Raw genomic sequence first — 24,124 nt, 5'->3', positions numbered from 1 at the left:
CTACTCTTGGAATTACTCACAATGTTCTTGCAAAACCAAGGTTCACTCTCCTGCCAGGTCCTGCTCTTTGTGTCACAACCTCAAATAAACAGGTATGGGTCCCAGACCCTGATTTCCCCTCTCTGAAAATCTGGAAGCCTTGGGGCACCAGCCTCCCAGGTATTGCCAGATACAACTCGGTTTCTCATGTGGGTCCCAGCCCCTTATTTCTTTTCTCTGGGAATCTAGCATTCATGGTGCACTAACCTTCTAGGTACTGCCACAAGTAAGAACAATCTGGATGCACCTCGGTTTCACAGTTGGGTCCCAGACCCTGATTTCCCTTCTGAAAATCTGGACTAGCCTCCCGGGTACTGGCGCGTGGTAGATACCTCTGGATACAACTCGGTTTCTCATGTGGGTCCCAAACCCTTATTTTTTTTCTCGGGGAATCTAGCAGATATGGTGCACTAACCTTCTAGGTACTTCCACATGGAAGGTCACTCTGGATGTACCTCAATTTCACATGTGGTTCCCAGACGCTTACTTTCTTGACTCTCTGCCTCTTGGGGTCACCAATAGCATTTCCAAGCCTCCAACCCTCCTCTCGGTGCTCACCAGTCTCTCGCATTTGTCCTTGGGGCCCTACTCCCACCCTCAGCATCTCTTGCATATTACAGGGTCTGCGGTGGCTCTGCAGCAGTTCCCTGTCTTTCTGATAGGCAAACTGGTCTGCAACCCCTTCTCGCACAGCACAGCTTCCCTGTTCCTTCTTCCTTTAGGGAGGGTTTGACCTTGGTTCCACTAGTAAGAACTCTCCAGCTTCTCCCAGCTCTCTGTACTTCCCCGGCACGCAATGATTAACCCTCTCTCTGGAAGGCAAACCGGTCCACAGCCCCTTCTCTCCAGAACACAGTTTTCTTACTGCGTGCTCCTCCAGTTAGAGCTTGACAATACTTCCTGGTCTCCCTCTTCAATTTCAACTCCACCTTGCCCAATAGGAAGTTGGCAACAACTAGACAGTTCAATTTGGTTCATAGAGGAAAACATTATGCCTCTGCATATCCTTCTCATCTCAGTACTGATCGTAAGGACTCCTAGTGGGTCAGTAGGACTCTTCCTTGTCCCAGTACTTTTAAGGGGGACTGACTTCTCAACCTTACTGGCATACATGGGGGAGCCTAGTACAGAGACGAAGTGGTCACAGCAGGAGTATGCGTGCGATGATGATGTGCTATTAGAATACAGCATTCCCCCGGGATTGTTGTTCCCATGCAAATGGGCTACCGCTAGTGAAAAGGGGACTACATCCACAGATTTGTCACATATTGTAATGTGTCAGACAGTCTAGTTACGATAAGTACTGGGATGAAGACATGCCCAAGAATGCTTGCACCAAACATGAAGAGTGTTCGGCCAACTGTTAACAATTGGACTGACAATGCGCTGGGGCACTCCCTGCTATTTTAACGAAACACCTGGCATGCGTGAAGACTGCCAGAAAGCCCGTGAGTTGAAAACAGGGCATTGGAAGGCTGCAGGGAGGCAGTCATGAAGAGTCAGAGAGAAGAACCACATGCTGCCCGGAAAGCTTCTTGTTAGTCTTGTGAAAGCCGGCATTTTGAATATTTAGTCACTGTGGTATTGGGGTGATCAGTGGTGGGTAGACTGTTGAGTCCAAGGAATAAAACCAGACCATCAACAGTAGCCTACTGCAGAGCTGCGGAGCCCATTGCATGGAAGTATGAGAAACTGTGGTGGTTCAGTGACCTGTAGTGGGTGGACCATATGGTCTGAAACTTGCACCCATACCGCCAACAGTAACAGGCCACAAAGTCAAGCGGGCCGGAGAAAAGTAGAGGAAAGCAGTGAAATAACGAACCCCCAACCCCTAGCAGAACTGGTGAAGCATTCCCTGAGAGAAGGTAACGGAACAGTGATAAGACCGGGAGGGGGCCGGGAAAAGTTGAGAAGACGATACCAGAAGATAACAGAGAAGTAGATCATTTTGTGAGGCATCTCCCTGGTCTGTACCATAAAACTTTGTTATTGAAGAGTCAAGAAATACTAGGGGAACCTCTTTCTCATCCCGGTGGGAGCAATTGAAGGATATTGTTGAAATGTTGAAGAGTCAAGGAGTGCTCAGGGAGTATCTCCCTCATCCCAGTGGAGGCAAATTGAAAGACAGTGTGCAAGTGAGGATAATACAGAACCCCTGGGAGAACTTAAAAAGTTAATGAGAAATCTAAAGATCAGATAGATCGAGAATAACTGAAGGTGAACTAGGAGAAAGGAGCCACGGTCCTAGTCCCAAAATACTTTTGTAACTTTTTGAAAACTGAACTTTGAGAGACTGCTACTTAGGAGAATGGAGTCATTCTCCTGGGGTGGGATAATAACTCTTTCCATTAGCTTAGTGATTTGTGTTTAAGTGGTAGGGATAGAATAGGAGTTTTGACTTGGACAGTATCTATTCCTTTGGACACACAGACTTCCTGACTGGCACGAGTTCTAGTTTTGCGGAGGTAGGGAAACCACTTCCAAACTAAGGGATAGATAGGATTACATTTTTTTTCAATAAAAGTCTGTTGTAGCAAACATGTCTTCTCTTGGACAGATTCCTCATTCTACGTCACCACATCTCTTTCTTGAATTCCAAGTCGCCCTTCATGGAATCCTTCAAGGTTTTGACCCTAAACCAGTTGGGGAATTCTGGGAGTTGTAGGTATCTCTTCCCATATTTCCTCTAGTGGCTTGGCTAATTGATAATGGGATTCTCACATGTGGAGAGATGGCTATCATGTAAGCCATGTGACTTTCCTCCTCATTGGCAAGCGGGTGCTGCGGGGGTGGCTCTGAGAGCTTTAATGTCACACTCCTAGTAACCCTCGAATCTCAGGATCTGACCTTGTCACAATACAAATAAATATTTACAATGGAGGAGCTCATGAAAGTTGATGTGGGAGCCGTTACGTTGAAATACACGTTGGCGGCCAAAATGTCATCATTTGCACGGCACATTACAAAAGGGTAGGGCAAATAATGCATGTGTATGTTACCTTTAGCCCTGCACTTTTACACTCTGCTGTGCAAAGTGAGTAAACTGTGCCTGGCTGCTCACATGCCAGGCAGTATTTATTTTTAATTTTGCAGGGTTTAATTTCAATTGTGAGCACTGCTTACCATGCACGCATAGTAAGCAGTGTTCACAATTACAATTAAAGCCTGCACGACATGCTTTCATGAATGGAAGGCGTTCAAGCCTTTTATGCCTTCCATTCACGTTACGGCTCATAGGAACATGTGCTCCAGTGTGTCTTCAATGAAAACAGACTTCAGTAAATTAATGAAAACATGAGAGCTATATTGCGAACAGTATATTTTCTTGATTATACTTTCTCTTGATGGTTTTAGATGAGTTCTTTGTAGGAGATGCCTGTTCAACCTTCTGGTAATAACAATAGAAAAGATCTTTTGGGAAGGTTTGTGTTCTGTTATTATTTACACATAATCTCTGAGGGTTCACCCAATGAGTGGACATGTGTTAGGATGTATCACGGATGTGACTGCCAAGTGTGCATGATGATTTTGTACTTGTGGTTTAGTGTTCTGCTTGTGGGGGTTGTGAGGGGTAAGTAATGGGAGACAGACAATTGCTTGAAGTTTTCTCAAAATATGACATTTTCATTAAAATACATATTTTCAAATAAAGCCTTGCTTGCTCTACTCTACTGAGGAATTCCCTACTTAGTCTAAATGCTATAATAACCATCTCTAGCATGGATAAACTGTCCCTCACTCTAAACAACAAAACATACGAAGAAAATTATAGAGCAACATAAGATAAATAAACTATATTTGAATGCTCTTCACCTGTGCTGGGAAGTCCCTTCCCCAAGTCTTAAAGCCAACTTCAAAGTGTTCAAAGGAAAAGAAAAGTCTTGAACCAGTTCTTGTCAGTTCCAAAACAAAGTAAAAGTTCCTCAAAAACTAGTAACTGTTCCTGGGTGAAAAGATCCCTTTTCATCCTTTGGCAAAGAAAATAGCACCAATGGCAATCCTGCTAATGTTAATAATGTGTCTCTTCTTCAATTAACCAGAATTAACCAGAAAAAGTGCCAGGTGATACAGTTATCTCACCCTAAGACTTTACGAGCAAAATATACATGGCAAGTAGATAATATCAAGATACTACCGGAAAGAGAAGTAATCTATCAAGATGTTAGGGAGAATTCTCATTCTATGGCTAATTTCCCTTACCTAGTGAGTCCATCAGCAGCATTGCTGGATTGCTGGAGTTTATGTTTTCCACTTGGTAAGAGTGTGAGCTTTTCCCCCACTCTTACCTGTGTTTTGCCATGTGCATTTCATCTGTTTTTGTGATTGTGGACTCTGGATTACACCACTTCAGTAGTCCCACTCTTTTGTGTGTTACACAGCACCTTCAGTGCAGTGACACAGGGTTGTCTTTTAGACTTCCCACCGACTCCATTTCTGGGGCTGACTACTGTCCCCCGGAAAAGGGTAAAGTTGCCATTAACTTTACATAGTCATTTAACCACAGATCCAGTACACCCCATCTTACATGGAGTATTGGAAAGGGTTAATTCTTAGCCCTTTTTATCTGTACCTCCTGGAGCATTGTATCGCTCCCTTAACATTAAGACTTGACTGGTAGCAGCGGTATCTACCCTAATTTTCCTACCGTGATTATATTATATAACGTGGTATTGTTTTATTTTAGTAGCCTCGAACTTTAAACCCGCTAGCCCAAATACTTTTTTTTTCAGCTCCAGTTGGGTTTAATCACCATTTCTTTTTGTTAACATCCTTCTTGGGTCTTTCTTTGCGCGGAAAACCAGGTTTGCCTCCTTTGTTCGCAGACCTTTGGTGGGCTTCTGACCAGAAGCCCTCCTTTGGCATCTGGATGTCTAGGTGGGCTGAATGTGAGGGAGGGGTGTAGTCACCCCCTGCACAGGGACTCCTTGGAGACCCGAGTCGCACTTTGTGTTGATTGGCTGAGGTCGTGCTCCGGGCTGGACAACCCCCCTGCTGAGTGATTGACAGCCAGGCTGTGTGAATGGGGGATTTTGGCATAAAAGGCAGGACTCTTGGCCTAGAAGTCAGAGTCGACACTGGAACTGCAAGGAACCGAAGAGAAGCGGAGAAGAGGACAGCTGCTGCAACCCCGAGTCCCGGTGAAGCCCTGCTGCAGTCCTGAGCTATCTACCCTTCAATGACAAGAGAAGGTCCAGTCCGGAGTCTTCTTCCCTTGAGCCTGGTGGGATCAACCAGCTCGTCTTTTCTTCAGTCAGAGAATCCTCTCCTGGGTCGAAATCACTGCTGTGCTGTAGTGGTCCGAATAGCCATCAGAAGAGCCCTCTCCTGATTTAAAGGAGCGCACCTTTTATTCATCATTGTTCGTTTCGATGCTGCTGGCCTCATCCCTGGGCAGTGCAGATCGCTCCAGACATCCTCCTTCTGGTCCCCACGACTGAAGCCGCAGGAACCGTGAGTCTGCAGGAACTACCAGGAACAACTGCCGTGGCACCAGCTTTTCTCCAACGGAATAAGGTACTGTGCACACTTGGTCATTCTCTCCGTCTGAACAGCCGGAATCGGCATGAAACCTTTTCCTCCACGAAGATGTGTTCTTTCTTCCCTCCTTCTTATAACTTTTCCTTCCATTTGACAATCTTACGAACTCTTGGCATCTCGAATCTCAAACTGTTCAATGTGTGATCCTCAGCAACTGATTATCTGCTCCATTGACAGTGGCGCCGGCTTATTGACTTTAATCTGTATCTTTGAACAAGTCCTCGAGTCTCCTTGCCTTGAAAAAGTATTGCCTTTGATTTTTATTCACTTTTCCCTTTTTTGAAATTCTTAAGTACAAAGTTTGTTTTAACTTCGTGAGCATTTCTATCCCAGTTACGCGTTAGTATCACAACACCGGTCTGTCAAATCCTGATGTACTTACCCTGAATTTACTGGCACAAGTGGAATTGGTTGTGTGTAGTGTATTTTAAGTGTGGTTTCGAATTTATAGAAGTGAAGAGTTTTATAACAAATGGTTTAAAAATAAATGTGCTTATATTTTTTACCTGAAACCTTGAGTCAGTGTTTGCTTGGGTCACAATAATTGTGGTCCCTTTGTGTAATCTCTGCCACTGCTCATATACTCCTGAGATAAGCCTGGCTGCTCCGCTACTGCTACCGCTTTAACATAGTGGTACAGGCTTGTACCAAAGGCAAACTGGTATTACCACTTGTAGTCTTAATTGTGTGTAGTGGTCCCTAAGGGCACTGCACAGGATTTTGCCTAATACTAGGTTTTCATGTTACTGATAAAACATTGTGTGAGGACAGTGCGAATCGGATGCTGCATAAAAGCAGTCAAATGAAGAAGATATTCTCCAAATACTGCAAATTCACAATAAAACCCCTGCTCACATACTATATTGGGAAAGTTGCTCGCTAGATATTATATGGAGTGGAAGTGAACCCTACAAGTCTTACCATACATGGGTAAAATAGACGGCTTCATATGGAAAAAGGGCATCAGGTAATAGCATCCCTATATATATGGACGCTGTATGTAATGTCGCCGGGAAAAGATTGTGGTGACATTATATAGGTGACCATATATATAGGGACAGGGGCAGCGGGGGGTGCAGGGATTTTGGTGGAATGCAGTAAAGATCAGACAGAGATGTCTGAAAATCTGAACGCAGTAATAAAAAGACTGAAGGAAACAGGTTGGATTAATACGATCACCTTGGTTAGAAAATACAAAACGTATTCTACTTTTGCCAACATATTTTTATCAATTCTCATGTTCAAGAATATGGACCCAATGTTTGCGCTTTCGTCTTAATCTCTTGTCCACAGGGGAAATCTGGGCCACCAGAAGCAGGGGGGTAGAGACAAGCATGTGTCGTTATTGTAAAATGACCAAAAAGTCCTTATAATAATAATAATAATAATAATTTGGCATTTATATAGCGCTACGAACCCTCAGGTATCTGAGCGCTGCTTATTATTACCCACGGTGTGCGGTGGTCGGTGCTCATTTATGGACCTCGGAAGGATGAAAGGCTGAGTTTGGCCCCACCGGGATTCGAACCTGCGTTAGCAGGCTCTGCATGGATGTCAAAGCGAGCGCTCTACTCGCTGTGCCACTTGACCGGCGCACTTGATGGTGGAATGTGAATTTTTAAGAGATATCAGAACGAGATATTTGAGTAGATTCTTAACATTAAGTAATGAAGATCAGGCACAAGAGATATGGGAGAGGTTAAGTGCAGAAAACAATGTTTTCTTTAACTAGGGAAGTTATCAGAATGTTGGATGAATTAGGATACTCTAGAACCTGTTAAAAAAAGAGCATCTGCAGATGCTGTGATCAATTGCATAATGCACTGGATAACAATGCCTTAATTTTCTTCTTATATGGCCACTGGGCCTATAACTAAAATGGAGTTTGGTTTATTTTATAATATAATTGTATAGTACAGGTATTTGTGAATGAATGTTTAATGTTTGAATGTACATGAGAGTTCGTATATAAGAATCAGTGTGATGAATATTGTCTTATTTTAGATTTTGTTTTTAGAATTGCTAAATTTCATTTGCAATCTAATGAACTATGTAAGTTTTTTTTAATATGCAAAAGTTCTAATTTTGAACATAACCACAAAAAAATAAAAATAAAGATATTCAGCCCCATGTTCTGACACTGCCCGGTGAACGAGGCGAAGAGATTCAAACTTGATTCTCTGGGCAACCGGAAGCCAGTGGAGATCACGCAGCACTGGACTAATGTGGGCTCCATACAGAGAGTTGGTTGTCACTCGTGCAGTGAGATTTGGCAGCAGTTAAAGTCGATGGATTGACCTCAAAGGTTGGGCCAGATAGAACGCATTGCAGTAGTCTATTCGACTTGTGATCAATGACACTACCACCAGTGGTCTTAAGTGGGCCGGCAGGAATGGAAGTACCCTGCGCAGAGTTCTAAGCATAAGGTGACGCACCTTACAAACCATGCTTATTTGGGGGATATAGACAGGGAAGAAGAAAGAAGCACCTTAAGATGTTTGACAGTTGACATCGGAGTGGGGAGATCACCCAACGTGGAGGACCAGAGTAAAGAAAACCGCTGCCCAGATTCAGAGGGAGAACCGACCACCAGGACCTCCATCTTATCCCCTTTAAGTTTCAACCAGTTCGCACTCATCCACTCCTATACTGCAAAAAGAAACTCCCGAAGGCCAGACGACTGCCCCGCCTGGTCCTACCAGACCAGGATCTGGGTGTCGTTGGTGTAAGAGTAGCAGCAAAACCCCTAGGAGCGGATGAGGGGGACCAGTGCTTGAACATAGACATTGAAAAGCACAGGGGACAAGGCAGAGTGCTGGGGGACACCACAAGTGAGTGCACGTGCCAAAGACAGAAAAGGTGAGAGCAAAAGTGACTGACTCCTCTCAGAAAGGGAGGAAGTAAACCATGCCAGGTCGGACCCAGAGAGGCTCGCCGTGGTGAGCCGTGAGACCAGGATGGAGTAGTCGACGGTGTTGAAGGCCGCTGACAGATCTAACAAACCCAGTCCCCCACACAACCCTAGTACACCAGCATGGTCAAATCATTCACCACGGAGACCAGGACACTCTCCGTACCCCGCCCAGGACGGAAACCTGACTGAAAGGAGTCAGAGAAAGAGGATGATTCTAGAAAGGAAGAAAGAAGAGGTGAGACAAGTGACTCAAGCAGCTTCATAAAAAAGGAAGGAGAGAGATAGGCCGAAAGTTAGCCAACACCGTGGGGTCTAGTGACAGCTTCTTTAAAAGCGGAATAACTGTTGCTTGCTTTAGTTCTGTGGTAATCAAACCTGACTGACAGGCCTGATTCAAGGCATCCATTATTAACGGCAACAGATACAGCAGAATTGCTTTGATTGTCACCGGAGGAATGGGATCCAATGTAGCAGCTGATTTAAACCGACCAACAACCAAAGCAACCTCCTCTTGTGAGAAAATAGAAGACTCTGCCCATGTTTTTAGAGGGTTCTGTGTCAGCGGGTCAGTAGAATGATCCGCACAGTAGGATCTCGTGGTAGCAATTTTGCCCTGATTTTTTTCTATTTTAGTAATACAAAAATCAGAAAGGGATTCACATAGGGCCTGTGAGGGCTGGACCCCGGAAGAGAGGTGGGAAGCCGAGGAAAAGGATCTCACCACTGAAAATAGTTCCCTGGATTGGTTTACAGCGGCCTCCACTTTCTGAGTGAAGGACCGCTGTTTGACTATTAGAATATCAAAGTCATAGCTTTTAATAGCTGATTTCCATAGCGCCTTCTCAGCTGAGCCATAGGCAAGTCGCCATTTACGCTCAGCTGGACTGACCAGCAGACGGGCAGCTTTCAGCTGGCCAGTGAACCAGGGTTTGGAAGGAACCCTGTGTGCATGAACCAGTTTCACAGAGGCAACTAAGTCGGCTAGCTCTGTGAAAATGGAAGAGAGGGATGACAGATCAGGCTTATCCAAAAGCCTGCACCTCTCTAATATCAAGGATGCCAGGGTGGGCAAATCTACAGGGCGCCAGTCCCGCCTTTTCGAGGGCACCGGAGGCGCCTAAATAGATACTACTAGGCGCCTTACTTTGAAGGAAACAAGACTATGGTCAGAACAGATTATTTTCTGGACCACAGGGCAGGTGACACTGTCTACATGCTTGCCAACCCTACCGATTTAGGCGGTAGGATACCGCTTTTTAAGCAGTCCTACCGCCTACCGATTTAGTGGCAACAAATACCGATTTTTTAAATTAAAAAAAAGTATTTTTATTTTGGCCTGGATTTAGCAGCCTGTTCAGCCATGGTTGCAGGGTGCGCAAGTACACAGAATCCGAGGAACGTTCTTCGGTGGGGATGTGTTCAAGCTGCTGCTTTTATAATAGTGTGTTCTTACTGGCAGCAGTTAGCAGACCAGTGCACCAGTGCAACTTCCCCACACTGTCAGAGGCCCCCTTGAGATTCGCTCCAGCACTTCTGGATATCAACAGCCACATGGTTCACAGTACCTCAACTCCCCGGTGCCAGTCATCTACATGCTGGAGCGAGCCGCTGAAGCAATGGCGAGCCACTCCTCCTAATGAGTTCTGGCAGGTATGAGCTTGCGTCAGGAGCCGGGGGAGGAAACTGCACATTTCAGCCCCGCCCTGTGCGAATCCCGCCACTTCCACCCGCCTGCAAGTGCAATATGCTATTTCTTCAGTGTAGCTGCACAACGCAGCGCCCCTCTCTCCGGCACCTGCTACATACTTGCCAACCCTACCGATTTAGGCGGTGGGATACCGCTTTTTAAGCAGTCCTACCGCCTACAGATTTACTGACAACAAACACCGATTTTTTCAATATTTTTGAAAGTTTAAGATTCCTACAGATGTTCGGTCACAGAATGTTGGCATGTATTTGTCTGCCATGGCAAAAAGCAAATCCAGTATCCCACCTTTATCATGGGTGGGCTCTATGACATGTTGGAAGAGCCCCAAGTCCAGTAGGGCTTCAGAGAACTGGGCAAAAGCCGGAGTGCAAGGGAAATTAAGTCTCAAATTGAAGTCACCCAAAATCACTAAGTTTGAGTATTGGACTTGAAAAGTGGCCACCAGGTCTAGAAAAGGATTGAGGGTCGTGGCATAGGGTCCCGGAGGCTGATATACTAATAGGAAGTGAAGGGCTAATGATGTTGAGACCGAATGTCGGACTAGCAGTGCTTTCATTTCCAACGTATGGTCCAGCTGGACCACCAGAAACTGGAGCGTGTTTCTAAAATCTACCGCAACCCCACCGCCCGGATGGCTGGAAGCACGGTCCAAGTGAATAATGTTGTAGTCAACTGGAAGGGCCTGCACAAGCACAGGAGTTGAGGACTCTGATACCCATGTCTCCGTAACAAATCCAATATCCCACTTGTCCACTAGCAAGAGATCATGGATAGACAGCGCATGAGCCGGGATAGAACATGTATTCAAAAGGAAAGAATGCAGCGCATTTTCAGCCTTACCTGAGGAGTAGCAAGTACTGGAGGAGTGACTACAAAATTCGGACGTAGGATGGTATTCGAGGGCTGAAGAGCAATTAAATACATTTTTGAGTAATACCTAGCCATTGGACCCCGCGGCCCGTCCTTAACCCGGACAGGCCCATACAGGGTTAACATTTGCACTGTATACCATAGTGACACATAAATAGGAAGTTGCATTACCGGAGCCAATCTGCTCCCACTGCTGCTTAGACAGTGAAGACAGACTGCACCACTGGTTTACATGTAGGAGAGAAATGAAAAACAGACCTACGCACCCGAGCCAAGCCTCCATGTATTGATGAGACCAAGCACCCTCTGCCTCTAGCATACAAGGAAAGGAAAATCAAATCAGAGGTAGGTAGAAAATAAAAATAATTTAAAACTAGCCGCTACAAAGTAACGTGAATGTAAATGGGTGGCGCCCAGTGACACGACGCAGCCCAGAGGTCTGGCGCTGTAAAAGGAAAATAAAACAAATGCGACTTAATAAAGTTAAAAGCCAAAGAATCAACCAAGGGTGTACCTTGTAATCCCTTGGATTAGCTAAAAGGGCAGAGGTGTCAGAGTCAGCAAGATCAGAGAATGAAGAGAAAGAATGTGGAGGTAGGACAGGACAGGGAGAAGTGCAATGAGTAACAGAAAAAGTGAAAGCTGAGCGGAGATTTGCTACTTTACATGTGAAGTAGTTTGCAAAGTCAGAGGAAGAGAGAGACAAAAAACAGATGGATCAGGCGCTTTAGGAGACAGAATATTGTGAAGAAGGTGATAGAGATGACGAGGGTGGTGAGATAGCACAGATAGCACAGAAGAATGTAAAGTACTAGCAGCTGTATTGGGGAGAGGGAAGAGAAAAGCGGGATTGATGGAAGAGAAGAGTGCAAAGAAGAAAGAAAAGACAGAGGGCCTCATTAGGAGCATGGAGGTAGCCATGTCCTTAGTAAGGGCATAGCTGCCTCCATACTGCGTTCCAGTACCGGATTCCTCCAATGAGGATTTACCGGGCTATTCCAACCTTGGAGGACCCGGTAAGTCCTCATTGGAAAAACCCATCCCCATTCCCATTTGAGCCCCCATAGGGGGAGGCAGCTAATAACAGGCTCGTTAATAACGGGCCCGTTATTAGCTCCCTGGTCCCCTCGTGGGACCCGCTAAGGACACCTCGTAATAGGGCGTCCCGTAATGAAGGGTGCCGGTCCCATACCGGCACCCTTCATAAAGGGGGCGCCTGCCTCGTAATGAGGCCCAGAGTGTTGAATGAAGACAGATATCAGCGAGTAAAGATTGTCAAAGAGTAAGATGTAGGTAGATCAGGAGGGGAAACAGAAAGAAAGTGGTAGGTGATCCGAAGCATGAAAGGGGCAGGAAGATACGGGAGAGGGAGGAGGAAGTGAGGAGAAAATTAAATCAAACGGGAACCAAACTAATGAGAATAGGGGAGGGAAGGAAATGCAAATGATAAGAGTCAGCGAGTAAAAGCAGCAAAGAGAACGATGAATTGGAGGAGGGAACGCTGAATGCCCCAGTCCTTACTGAGTGTGGCATTGTATATGTTTCTCGGCATCTATGATAAAGTAAGCATGATAAGTGTTATTACGTGGTTAGTGTGGCAATTTGGTGCAGTCAGTCTAGGTAAGTAACACATCATCATAATTAATTAACACATTAACGTTCCTGTGCACTGCAGTGACTTGCTTCTATTGGATTTTTGGATACTGTACTATCGCAGTAACTGGCAATGTAGGGGCTCTACTTTTCATATAATGACAATAACTGAAATGCAGCTATAATTGGCATTAATGCGGAAGTAAATGTCCATAAAATGCTGATGTGTCATATCTATGGCAGTAGTTCATCCTATGTTGTTCTACTGGGTCTAAACCTGTCATATCACGACCTCATCCATTGCATATGAAGGCAGCAAAAACAAAAGTGATGGCTGGAAGATTTAGACTCACACTTAACCCTGGCACTGCTTTGGGCAACCCTCCAGACCATCTTTATTCGCCTGAAAAGCCATTACAAAGTGGACCATATGCAAGTTAGGCTGGGTCCCACCCTAAAAGGCACAGTTCAGCCTGAACTGCTAGGTCACTTCCCTTCTGCATGAGAGCACAATCATCCCCAGACATGTTTCAGTCTCATGAAAGGCAGCACTCTTGTTAAAATGTGGTTAGTTTCTAAAATATTTGTGTCTGCTTTGGTACCTATTTCATATTTTAACTTACCTTTATGTACTTTTTTTATGCCCGCAAGCCACTTCCATTGATGCCACAAAGGTTAAAGAGGAACCAATGTCATCCAGGTCAAAGGTCAAAGGTCAAATGACATCACTTTCTGTGGCATCAGATCTGTGATGTCACTTCTGCTTACCTGTCATTTTGGTGAATCATTGTCCCTGGTCGTGTCCCTGTCTGATGAAACTCAGGCACGGGAGAAGAGCAACACACGCAGACATCTGTGAGAAGGCCCTGAACATTGTGACATTCTGCCTCAGTTTTTGGGAAATGCTCAGGAAAGAAGTGCAGTGTTTATTGAGGGTCACGCCTTTAATAACTACAAGTGAGCTTGAAGTAAGGTAACATCCGCTAACATTGCAGAGGCGCACATTTTGTAGCTGGTACCCGGGCAACCATATAATTGGCTGCTTCTCATCGTGAGTACGGACAGCACTGATGAGCAGCATTTACTGTGAGTGAATTTTGAACAGCAATTCCGCTTAAGAGAAACATCTCTCTTCCATTGCATGCAGAAGCACAGGAATGAACTGTTTAAGAGATTGTTCCTCCTTTTAAGAAGAAAAAAAAGAAATGAGATACATGAATGGCCATTGATTGAAACTAGGAAGTAAACTTCAAATAAGAATTCACCCGAGAGGGAAGTGCCTGGAAGAGCAGAGCAACTCAAATATATGAGGGAACTCAAAGATGACTGGGATATTTAAACAACATAATGTATCTATTATGGTTTAGATTTTTAAGCAGATTTTGGCTTCTAATTTACAGAGAATACAGTTTGAATAGAGCAGTATTTTAAAGAGACTCATTAAGGACAGTAGGGTGATACAGTGAAGAGCCAGAAGGTTATACTGAGGACCAGAGTTTACAGATAAGAGTAGGTTAGACATTCTCATCTTGGCTTTAAGCAGAGGAGTCACACATCTCATATCCAGAAAAAGCAGATGAGCCTGTGTCTTTTCTTATTTTATCCACTTCCCCTTTCCCTTCAGAGTGACAACATCTAGCTGTATAACAGCACTAGAGGTGGAGCTCCCTGGGGGATAGTGGAGTTCAGCAGCTCCTACAGATTGTAATGCTTGGTCCTGACACCTGGCTTTGGTGAAGAAACCAGTGAGCGATGTGCTCACTTTCCTAGACACTGCCGGCAAAAGTTTGCGTTACCAATGATATCCCTGGAAAACATTTCAATGACATCTCCATGTTTGATGTTGTGGTATAATTGGGAAAGCCTAGAATGTGCACCTTGTTTCCATGCACTCTCACCTGCAGAGCTTCATTATTGATGTTCATAATCCTCACATCACACACAAGGTTATCAATAATGAGTTGAATGGCTTAAGAACATTCTTCCATGGCACTCTTTCTGGTCTCGACCTCATTAACAGTGACATAAACCTTGCCTCACCTGCACTGCAGAATCTTGTTGGGAAGGAAATTATCCTATCCCGCCCCCCTAGTCGCAGCCGAAGTGAATAAAACCCATCGAAGCTAAGGGGGGAGCAGCCCCCATCTTCAGGGCATGTGGAAGAGCCCTAAAGCGCATAGAATTCGGCAATAACACCAGCCATGCCTCAGCTCCAAGACTCAATTTTGCATTAGGCCCTGACGCCATCTTTTATTAGGTCTAAAACCGCCACTCTTAAGGGCTGCAGCCTCTCAGCTCCAGTTTCGCACAGAGGTGCCAAGCCATCAGCATACCTGGACAGCTCTGCACAACCGTTGTTCCCACAGAAGACAATCCTTCCCCTCACCTCTCAAATGTAATACCTAGTATCGTTTTCGAGAATGTATTCTGTGAGGAGCGTGAGACAGTACCAGGCCCTAACACTGTGTCCATCCATCTCCACTAAACTGCCAGCGCACTCCTGACCCCCACCCCACCAGGCTGGAGCCCACCACACACCTTTGCCCTGACCACCTATCTCTTCACATACCAATAAGTCTCTGGCCGCCTGATCCTGACCAGTCCAGATTACCCACCACAGATCTAAAGCAGGCACGTCTGTATATCTCTCCAACAGCAACACACATCTTCTCGTATCATGAGACACCAGGGAAGGTAGACGGTAGATCAAACCCCCGGGGGAGAAACTTGGGTGTGGGAACTGCAGTATTAGCGAAGTCCTGAATGTGGGGGTCGGTATGCCTATATATTATATTCTTTTCTGTTAAGCGCCCCTTTCATATGATGTTCAGGTGCCTGCCATCTCTAATGAATTACTGGTTCCTGTTGTTTAGCTTAGATTAGATAGAATGGGCCTCATTACAGGTCGGGCGGTCCGGAATTAACAGTGGCGGTAAACCCGCTGCCACTGTTAATTCCGGACCGCCCGATCCCGAGTCCTGCAGGCGGGAGGTGATGTTCCCGCCAGGTCTGACCTGGCGGGTTTAACACTGCCCACCTGCAGGCGGACGTGGAAACACCAGCACTATCACGAGATGGTGCCGGTGTTTCCACTTCCCCATTCCCATTGGGTTCTATGGGACTCAATGGGAATGGGGATTTACCGAATTCCGCCTCCGGAATTCCTGGGACACCAGGGTCGTAATGCCCTGGTATTTCCGGGAGTCACGGGGCGGAATGGTAATATGATTCCGGCGGTAACCAGGTGGTTTTACCGCCTCAGTTACCACCGGACTCGTAATGAGGCCCAAATGTCTCTAACGTGCCACTCGACATTCACCGCAAGGATGAGTCCAGCTGACCCATGTGCATCAAGATCCACTGGGAAACAACGGCCAATTAGCGCCTGGCATCCCCTATGGAGCATGCTATGCTATATGTCCACACCAACCAGCAATGTGATTTTCTACTCTATGTAATGTCATCACTGATGATGCGTTTGGCCTTTTTAGTTTGCTGCCCGTGTAATTTTTGCAGAGTGCTTTCGGGCAGCAGAGTTCTTTGCTGCCATTTATATTATATAAAACTTTGTTATCCTTGCTTTATTCACTAGCAGGGTTTCTTTATTTTTTGGAGTGGACGTCAGAGGTCTAAACATTCAATCTGCACTGCAGAACTCGGCTGTGTGAGAGGGGCTGCCTGCATTTCAAAATACAAAAGCAGTTTTGTATTTTAAATAGCAGGCCACCTTCTATTCAAATTACCAAAACAGACGACCTCATCACACAGAAAACGGATGCTGGCGCTGGAAGTAAGGCCTGGGTCACAGGCATTACTTCCAGCGCCAGCATCCGTTTTCTGAAGTCTCTGCCTGGGCAGTGCTCGCCACCCCCTCCTCTTTCCAATGCCCCCCGGTAGGGTATCCCCCACTGCACGCTGCAGGGTTGTGCGTGCAGTATGCAAGCTTGCATAGAAACCCATGCAAGTGCAGTGCAGGACACCCTACCCAGGAGGGGGCATTGTTGTTCAGTAGCAGGCAAGGGCTGGCCTTCTGAGACGGTGCGGGCATCTAACTTCTTTACACATTCTAATGGGAGAGACTATTGTAGTGCAGCTTCAATGTTGCAAGCAATTAACTCTCTCCTTTAAATCTGAAAGCACCCACTTAAGGACTGCTGTGAGAATGAGCGGTCTCCTGTCCCCTCTCTGCCCTTCCAATCACTCTCCTGGCATGCAAGTACTAACTAACCCCACATCCCGATTTCAATTGCCTAAAAATGTATGCATATGAGTGCAGGTGCTAACAGTGAAATGCTTTACGTTAGTAATTGCGGGCCTTTGTTAACAGCGAGCCCAGGTGCCGTTTAACATCTGTGTCCCGCTCTGTCTGTCCACGGCTCTGCAGGTCAGCCAGGTCGAGCCAACATAGCCCATTAATTCAGGCGTTAGTGGGACTGAAGCCCGGTCAGCTCAATGTTATTGCACCACTGGTGTGGAGCCTGATCATGTTTATTTTCTAAAGAACTTGTTGATGGGAATGCATTTGTCTGTGAATTGAGGTGCTACAGGTTCTGGTAGTAAACATGCACTGTTTATTGGACTGAGGAGGGCTCTGCTTTTGTGGGGAGACCTGGTAATTCTTAATGAGTAGTGGATGCCTGGTAACCAGCGTCCTACATGTTGAACAGAGGGTTTTCCAGGTTTAAGTTATTTTTGTTGCCATTTTTGCCACGTCTTACATTGCTGGTGATAGACCTGCTTGTTGGCAGTGGGGGGATTATCCAGTGCTTTAAGTGGGCCAGGGCCTGCCGGGCCGGGCCCCGGCAGTCTCCAAAAAGTGGGGCTGAGTCAGGGCCCTGCCGGTGCCCCCCCCAGTCCGACCTTAACATTGTCGGGATGCATTATAGGCCACAACGGGAGATGCGCCTGCCATGAAGTCAGGCGAGCTGACAGGAGTGCCAGCCAGCCACAGCGATGCTGAGGCTGGCTGCCACTTACGTCATTCATAGTAACTGCCTCGGGTGACCCCTCGCGTGAGAGGTCACCAGAGGCAGTTACTGTCCCTTTGTTTCCCCAGGTCACCGAGGTGTCTTTAACCCTCGGCGAACCTGGGGATTCCTCGACATTTTTCAAGGTTTATAAAAGACGGCTTGAAAAGTACACAATTCAAGCCATCTTTTGTAAAGCTTTGCCGACGGACAATTTTGTCCGTAGTTTTTCAAGAATTGTGTACTTTCAAAGCCATCTTTTATAAACCCGAAATGTTTAAAAAGATGGCCTGAAAACTAGGCAAACCGTAAGGTATGCACACAAATATATAGTAACCATAGTAAGGTACGCATACAAATATTTAAGATGTATATATATTTGTGTGCATACCTTACGATTTGCGTACTTTCTAGGCCACGCCCCTCCCACAAGCCATGCTCCCAAATGAGCCCCCCCTCGATTTCTTACCCCCCTTAAAGGCCTGGGTGTATCCCAGGGTGCAGAAGGGTTTGGTCTATTGACTCATGGCTTCAGTGGAGCATACATGACGTGGTTGTGAATGTAACCTGGCATCACTTTTCTTTTCAAATTGTTCTGGAAAATGCACCATTTCCAGACCTCATTTAAAATTAATGTTGGCAGGGGAGAACTTCCCCGGACCTCCCTTTGCTAAATCGGGCTCGCTCCTGCCGAGACGGAAAATACATTTACGCCCCACCACTTTAAAAGTTCACCAGCCGCCACTGATCAGAACCCCTGGCATTTGTATATAGTGTTCCAGTCTCTGCCCCATTTCTTGATACCCACTCACAGTGTGCTTAATGACCCCTGTGACAATGCCCTCTCTTTCCTTTCTCTGGTTAGGTAACACTGCTCCCAATTCAGGCGTTGGGCAAACTCCTTGTCAAATAATCTAATGGCTTATCCATAGGCAGTCTATAGTAAGGGCCTGTGTATAGGGTCTGCTGCATCTTGTGGGGAAATGCAAGTAATGGGATCCATCCTCAACCACCTTCTGGAAGGCACATTTGGTAGTGGCTGGACCAACACAGTCCCTAGTGGCTCGCTTCCAGTCAATACAGTATTCGAGCTTTCGCCCTCGTATGATGGAATCAAGAACATAATGAATCTCAGGTGCAATAGAATCAGAAACTGTGATATCAGAGGTGCTAGTGTCCCACTGTGTGTTTAGAGCAGGCTTATTGGTAGACACATGCAGGATGTATCTACCAATGCTTGCGAAGTAGCAGTTTGGCAGCTGCGCTGGAAAATGCATTTCAGGATTTTAAAGAGGCAAACAAAGGGAGGCTTGAAGTTGCAGTTGTATTGCAGATTCTGAAAATTCTTGGTTTAGATTCAGAGGGGTTCATGGACTGGGTGGCAGGAGCTGGTTGTTTGTGGTTGGGCAGGTACTTGTTCATTTCCTTAGGCTCTTGTAGTGTGTGTTGAGCCATATGTTGTACAGAGATCATCTACTTGGCTAGCTCTTGACCTGTTGGGACAGGGCTGGTTCTGGGCAGTGGAACAGGGACCATTCAAGGACGGCAGCCTGTCAAGCAGTGGAGCTGGTTCAGGACAGTGGGACAGGGACCATTGAAGGGCAGCAGCCTGTCAGACAGCAGAACGTAGACATACCAATGGATATGTGATGATGGTTGTTGTAGGTAGAGTGTGATGTGAGTGCAGTCGGCTGAGGACTGAGACTGTCATCATCCTGGTGGAAGAATGTTTGTTCCGAACTACTGTGGCTTTAAGCAGATAGCACCTTGCAAGGTTTAAAAACAGAAGCGGCACGCGTATTGCGCGCCTCTGTGAGTGCAACCAGAGTGCAGTCTGTAGTCAGCAGCAGATGGCGGGAGATGTGAGACGCGCATTTCCTGGGGTTGGTAAGAGCATTTTGTCATATGCACCACGTATTAAATTGTACATTACTTTCCAAACCATCAGCATGACCAAACGGTGCAGACAATATAATACTAGAAGTAAGGCTCGAACTGATTCTAATATCATTGGAAAGCATGTGGACAGTAAAACATCTAAAATACCTGATAAAGATAATAGGTATCCACTCCACTGTGAATAACCCCAGATTATGGAAGTAGCAAACTGCCACAGGAAAATAGCGACGTGTTTACCCATTGCATTGGGAGTGGGTGAAAAGGGCTCTTTGGCCTTGGAACTCATGCCTAGTCAAACAGAAAGTATCTGTTCCCAATTAGACATTAGGATGACGTTACCTCCGATTGACAATATTTAATTCAATAAATTGTTGCGGTTGGTGGCAGCTCTCCTCATGGCGTTCCCACCGTGCTGGGTAAGGGGACAGCACACCTCAAAATCATCTGTTGCCCTGCTATTTAGTGGGCCCTCATCGCTGTGTCTACCCAGGGCCGGGTGCCGCACCAGTCAGCTTGCGCCTGGCCCATGCAGATCATTTGTTAGAGTCTGGTGACATCTGACCTCTGTCAGCGCTGGACATCACCTGGAGGTTCCCCTCACGCTTCACTTGCAGTTGGGAGCCATTAGTCGCACAATCAGGCAGTGTGATCCAGCGTAATTTTGAGAATTAGAGCCGGTTAGTTAGGGAGCTCAATTACCCGGCAGCCATCTTATTCGGGCACATGAGCGCCCCCATGTGTTACTTATGTTTTGTAAATGTGTGGAGTAACGTATTTCCATCGGGCAACTAAAAGGGACCCCTCTCATGGTAGGGGTCTCAGGCCTGCCCTCCCATAAGGATATACAAGGAGCAAAAGCAATTGGGCAACAAGGACTGAAATGTTGACAAACTCTGTGTAAAAGTGCTTGTGCAGGCAAGGCACGGGGCTCTAAGGAACGGATCATCAGGTCTGGCCCTAACAGGGCCATAATCACACAGACACGAAGAGGGTCCAAACACGACTTTGTTTATTACCATATAACGGCTTAACTGCCGAAACCGTGACTCCATGTGACCCTTTGGTTACCGCCCCCATCCCTAGCCCAACGTCCCCTTTCTCTCAGTGTGGCCCAAACTGAAGGCCACCCACATGACGATGTGGGAGGGTAGCACTAGTCACGTTATGACGTGACATCTCCCCCTTTTTTTAAAGTACAGCGTACCCCATTTCCTCAATCAGCCTGAGGGGTTTTATGCAGCTGCGTTGAGGCCTTCTTGGGCAAGGAAGTTCCTGGGCGCATGAACATACTCCTCTGCACTGTTCTTCATTTTCAGAATATTCACTGTCTCCTTGATACGAATCATCTGAAAATGATTCATCAGCACTGTCACTTGACAGCTCCCATTTCTCAGGTATGGACATGGAAGTCTCTTGAAACTAGAAGAGTTCCTCGTTATCTCTTGTTGCTGATCTCCACTGGCTGTTACCATGTTGCCCTTTTTGGTGGTTACCACCAGCATCTCTGGGGCAAATGTCGAGTCTTCCTTCTGGGCCCTCGGCTAGCACACTACTAGCTGATCTCCTAGATCTTCGTCGCACTCCTTTGCTCCTCTTCAGGTGTCAGCTCTCTCTTTCATTCTCTCCTTCTGCTCCTGATCACGATCTTTGAATTGTTGTTCGAGAGGAGTGATTTGCTGTCGATTCTGAACTTCTGGCAGTCTGGTTCTTACAACTCGTTGAAACATTAGGTCAGAAGGGCTGACCCTGGTGGTGCTATGAGGAGTGTGACGATAATCACGTATCAGCTGATATAGTGCCTACTCAAAGCGTTTGTTGATCAAGTTGGCTATCTGTAAGGACTTCTTGATGTTGGACATAAATCGTTCAACAATCCCATTGGCCTGAGGCCATTGTGGTGTTATCTTGCGGTGTAGGAACCCCTATATAATTGACAAAGTTTTCGAAATCATGACTTGTAAATGGGGGTCCATTGTCTGATTTCAGGATCTTTGGTATTCCATAGGTGGATAACATTCGGTCCAGTGCCAGAATGATGCACGTCGCTGCAGTGGAATCAATGAGTTTTGTGTCGGGCTGCGAGAATTTTCAACAGTGAGCACTAGTACGTATTTCCCATTTTGCAGTGGTCCAAAAAGATCTACTGTTACCTCTTCCCAGACACCTCCAGGAATTGTTGACATCTGTAGCGGATTTGGGTGCGGCGGTGGAGCCACTAGTGCACACAGGTCACACCTGCCAACGACTTCTTCCAACAGAGTGTCCAACTTAGGAAACCATACCTTCTCACGCAGGAGACGTTTCGTGGTAGCTATTCCCCGGTGACCTTCATGTGCTAGCGCGACAATACGTTCACGTAGCGACCACGGGATGACAATTTTAGAACCTTTCATCACAATGTAGTCGTCAACTACCGTTAGCTCATCTTTCACAGTTTCTTGTTCTTGTCTGGCTTGTTGCTTGGCGTGCAACATCCTGTCATTCCGGATGCAATGACATACTTGCCAACCCTACCGATTTAGTTGGTAGTATACCGCTTTTTAAGCAGTCCTACCGCCTACCGATTTTTTGACACCAAATACCGATTTTTTTTTTTTACCTTTTTTTTTTTTGCCCACGCCAGCTCGGGGGAGTCTTTCAAGGGCTCCCCCGAGCTGGCGTAGCGGGAGAAGGCGTGGCATGCAGGCTGTTAATGTCAAAGGCACCCACGGCGGTGGACTAAAAGAGCCCCTCCGCCGCAGGTGCCTTTGGCAAAAGGCGCCATTAGCCCCCCACCACGCCAACTCGGGGGAGTCTTTCAAGGACTTCCCCGAGCTGGCGTAGCGGGAGAAGGCGAGGCATGCAGGCTGTTAATGTCAAAGGCACCCACGGCGGTGGGCTAAAAGCGCCCCTCCGCCGCAGGTGCCTTTGGCAAAAGGCGCCATTAGCCCTCACCACGCCAACTCGGGGGAGTCTTTCAAGGACTTCCCCGAGCTGGCGTAGCGGGAGAAGGAGCAGCATTCAGGCTTTTAATGTCAAAGGCACCCACGGCGGTCGGCTAAAAGCGCCCCTCCACCGCGGGTGCCTACAGATTTTTGGTCACAGAATGTTGGCATGTATGCAATGAGTCATTATAGCGAGGGCTTTGTCATTTTCTGATTCCTTTCGTATGGTGGCCCATTCCACCGCCAGCAGTTGCAGATGATGTATGAAGAGGTAGATGTAATTATCAGGTATAGACTGACTTTTTTGGGGTGGGCCGCCAGGGTGTCTTTAGTGGTAATCAGCCAGTTTGTTTTCTTTCCCTGGGCGATGTATGATGTTAAATTTGTAGTCTTGAAGACGTAGTCCCCATCTGGCTATCTGAGGGGGCATTCTTGCCTTGGGGTCACCAAAATTGTTAGAATTGCTTGATGATCAGTGATGACCGTGAATGTTTTGCCATATAAGAAGAGGTGAAAATATGTGCAGGCTCACACCACTGCTAAGCTTTCCTTTTCTGCCTGAGAGTAGGCCTGTTCTGTTGTTGTGAGGCTTCTGCTCGTGTTTGCCACTATACATTTCCCAGATGGATTTGCAGGGTCGCATTGTATCAATATGTCTGGGCTGGCATCTACCACTACTTCGGTCTTCCTGTCTCTATCAAAGTATGCCATAAATTCTGCTTTGGAAATGTTATCACTGGTGGTTTCAAAGGCACTTTGACAGCCTGGTGACCACTCGAATGGTTGGTTCTTTCGTGTGAGTAGGCGTAGGGGATTGCTCACTGTCGCATAGCCTTGTAAGTATCGCAAGCAATAGCTTGCCAATCCAAGAAAAGAGCATAATTCAGATACATTTTGTGGTGGTGGGTGGAATTAAGGGCCGCAACATTTTCAGGGTCTGGTTTCATTCCTCTTTCCGAAAATATGTGTCTGAAAAACCTGAGAGATTCTTTTCTGAATTCACATTTTTGCTTGATTAAGTGTAAGTCCTGCTGTCTCGAGCGCTGCACAGACTTTATGTAGGCCTGAATCATGTTCTTCCTTTCATTTGCCATAAAATAATACGTCATCAGAGTAATTCAAACAGTTTGGGACATGGCGGATGACCTTGTGGATCTCCTCTTGGAAGATCTCTGCAGCCGAAGAGATGCCAAAACGGAGTCTTTTGTATTGGAATAGGCCCAGATGAGTGACGAAAGTGGTGATGTACCTGGACTCAGGCTCACTTTCAATCTGATGATATCCTTTTGTAAGATCCAATTTCGAGAAGAACTTGGCACCATGCAGTAGTTGTTTCATATCTGTTAGGCGTGGTGCCTGGCGTCTTTTCTTTCTATGGCCTTGTTCGCCCTTCTCATGTCCACGCATAACCTGATGGAACCGTCTGGTGATTTCTTCAGTACGGGTACTATAGGAGACCCTCACGGAGTGGGTGTTGCCGGCTCTATGACATGCTGCTTTATTAGTTTATTAATTTCATCCTCCACCTGAGTTTGTATATTAATAGGTATGCCTCAGTAGTGTTGGGTGACAGGTTTTATTTCAGGATTGATATGAAGTTGGACTTTTTGATTCTTTAACTTCCCTATCCCTTTGAACAATTTTGGGAAGGCTGCCTCAATGTCCTCCGGCC

The sequence above is a fragment of the Ambystoma mexicanum genome, chromosome 14, assembly GCF_040938575.1.
Source record: "Ambystoma mexicanum isolate Mex_15411 chromosome 14, UKY_AmexF1_1, whole genome shotgun sequence".
NCBI lineage: Eukaryota > Metazoa > Chordata > Amphibia > Caudata > Ambystomatidae > Ambystoma > Ambystoma mexicanum.
The sequence above is the reverse complement of the archived record's forward strand: the minus strand, read 5'-3'. Positions refer to the sequence as shown.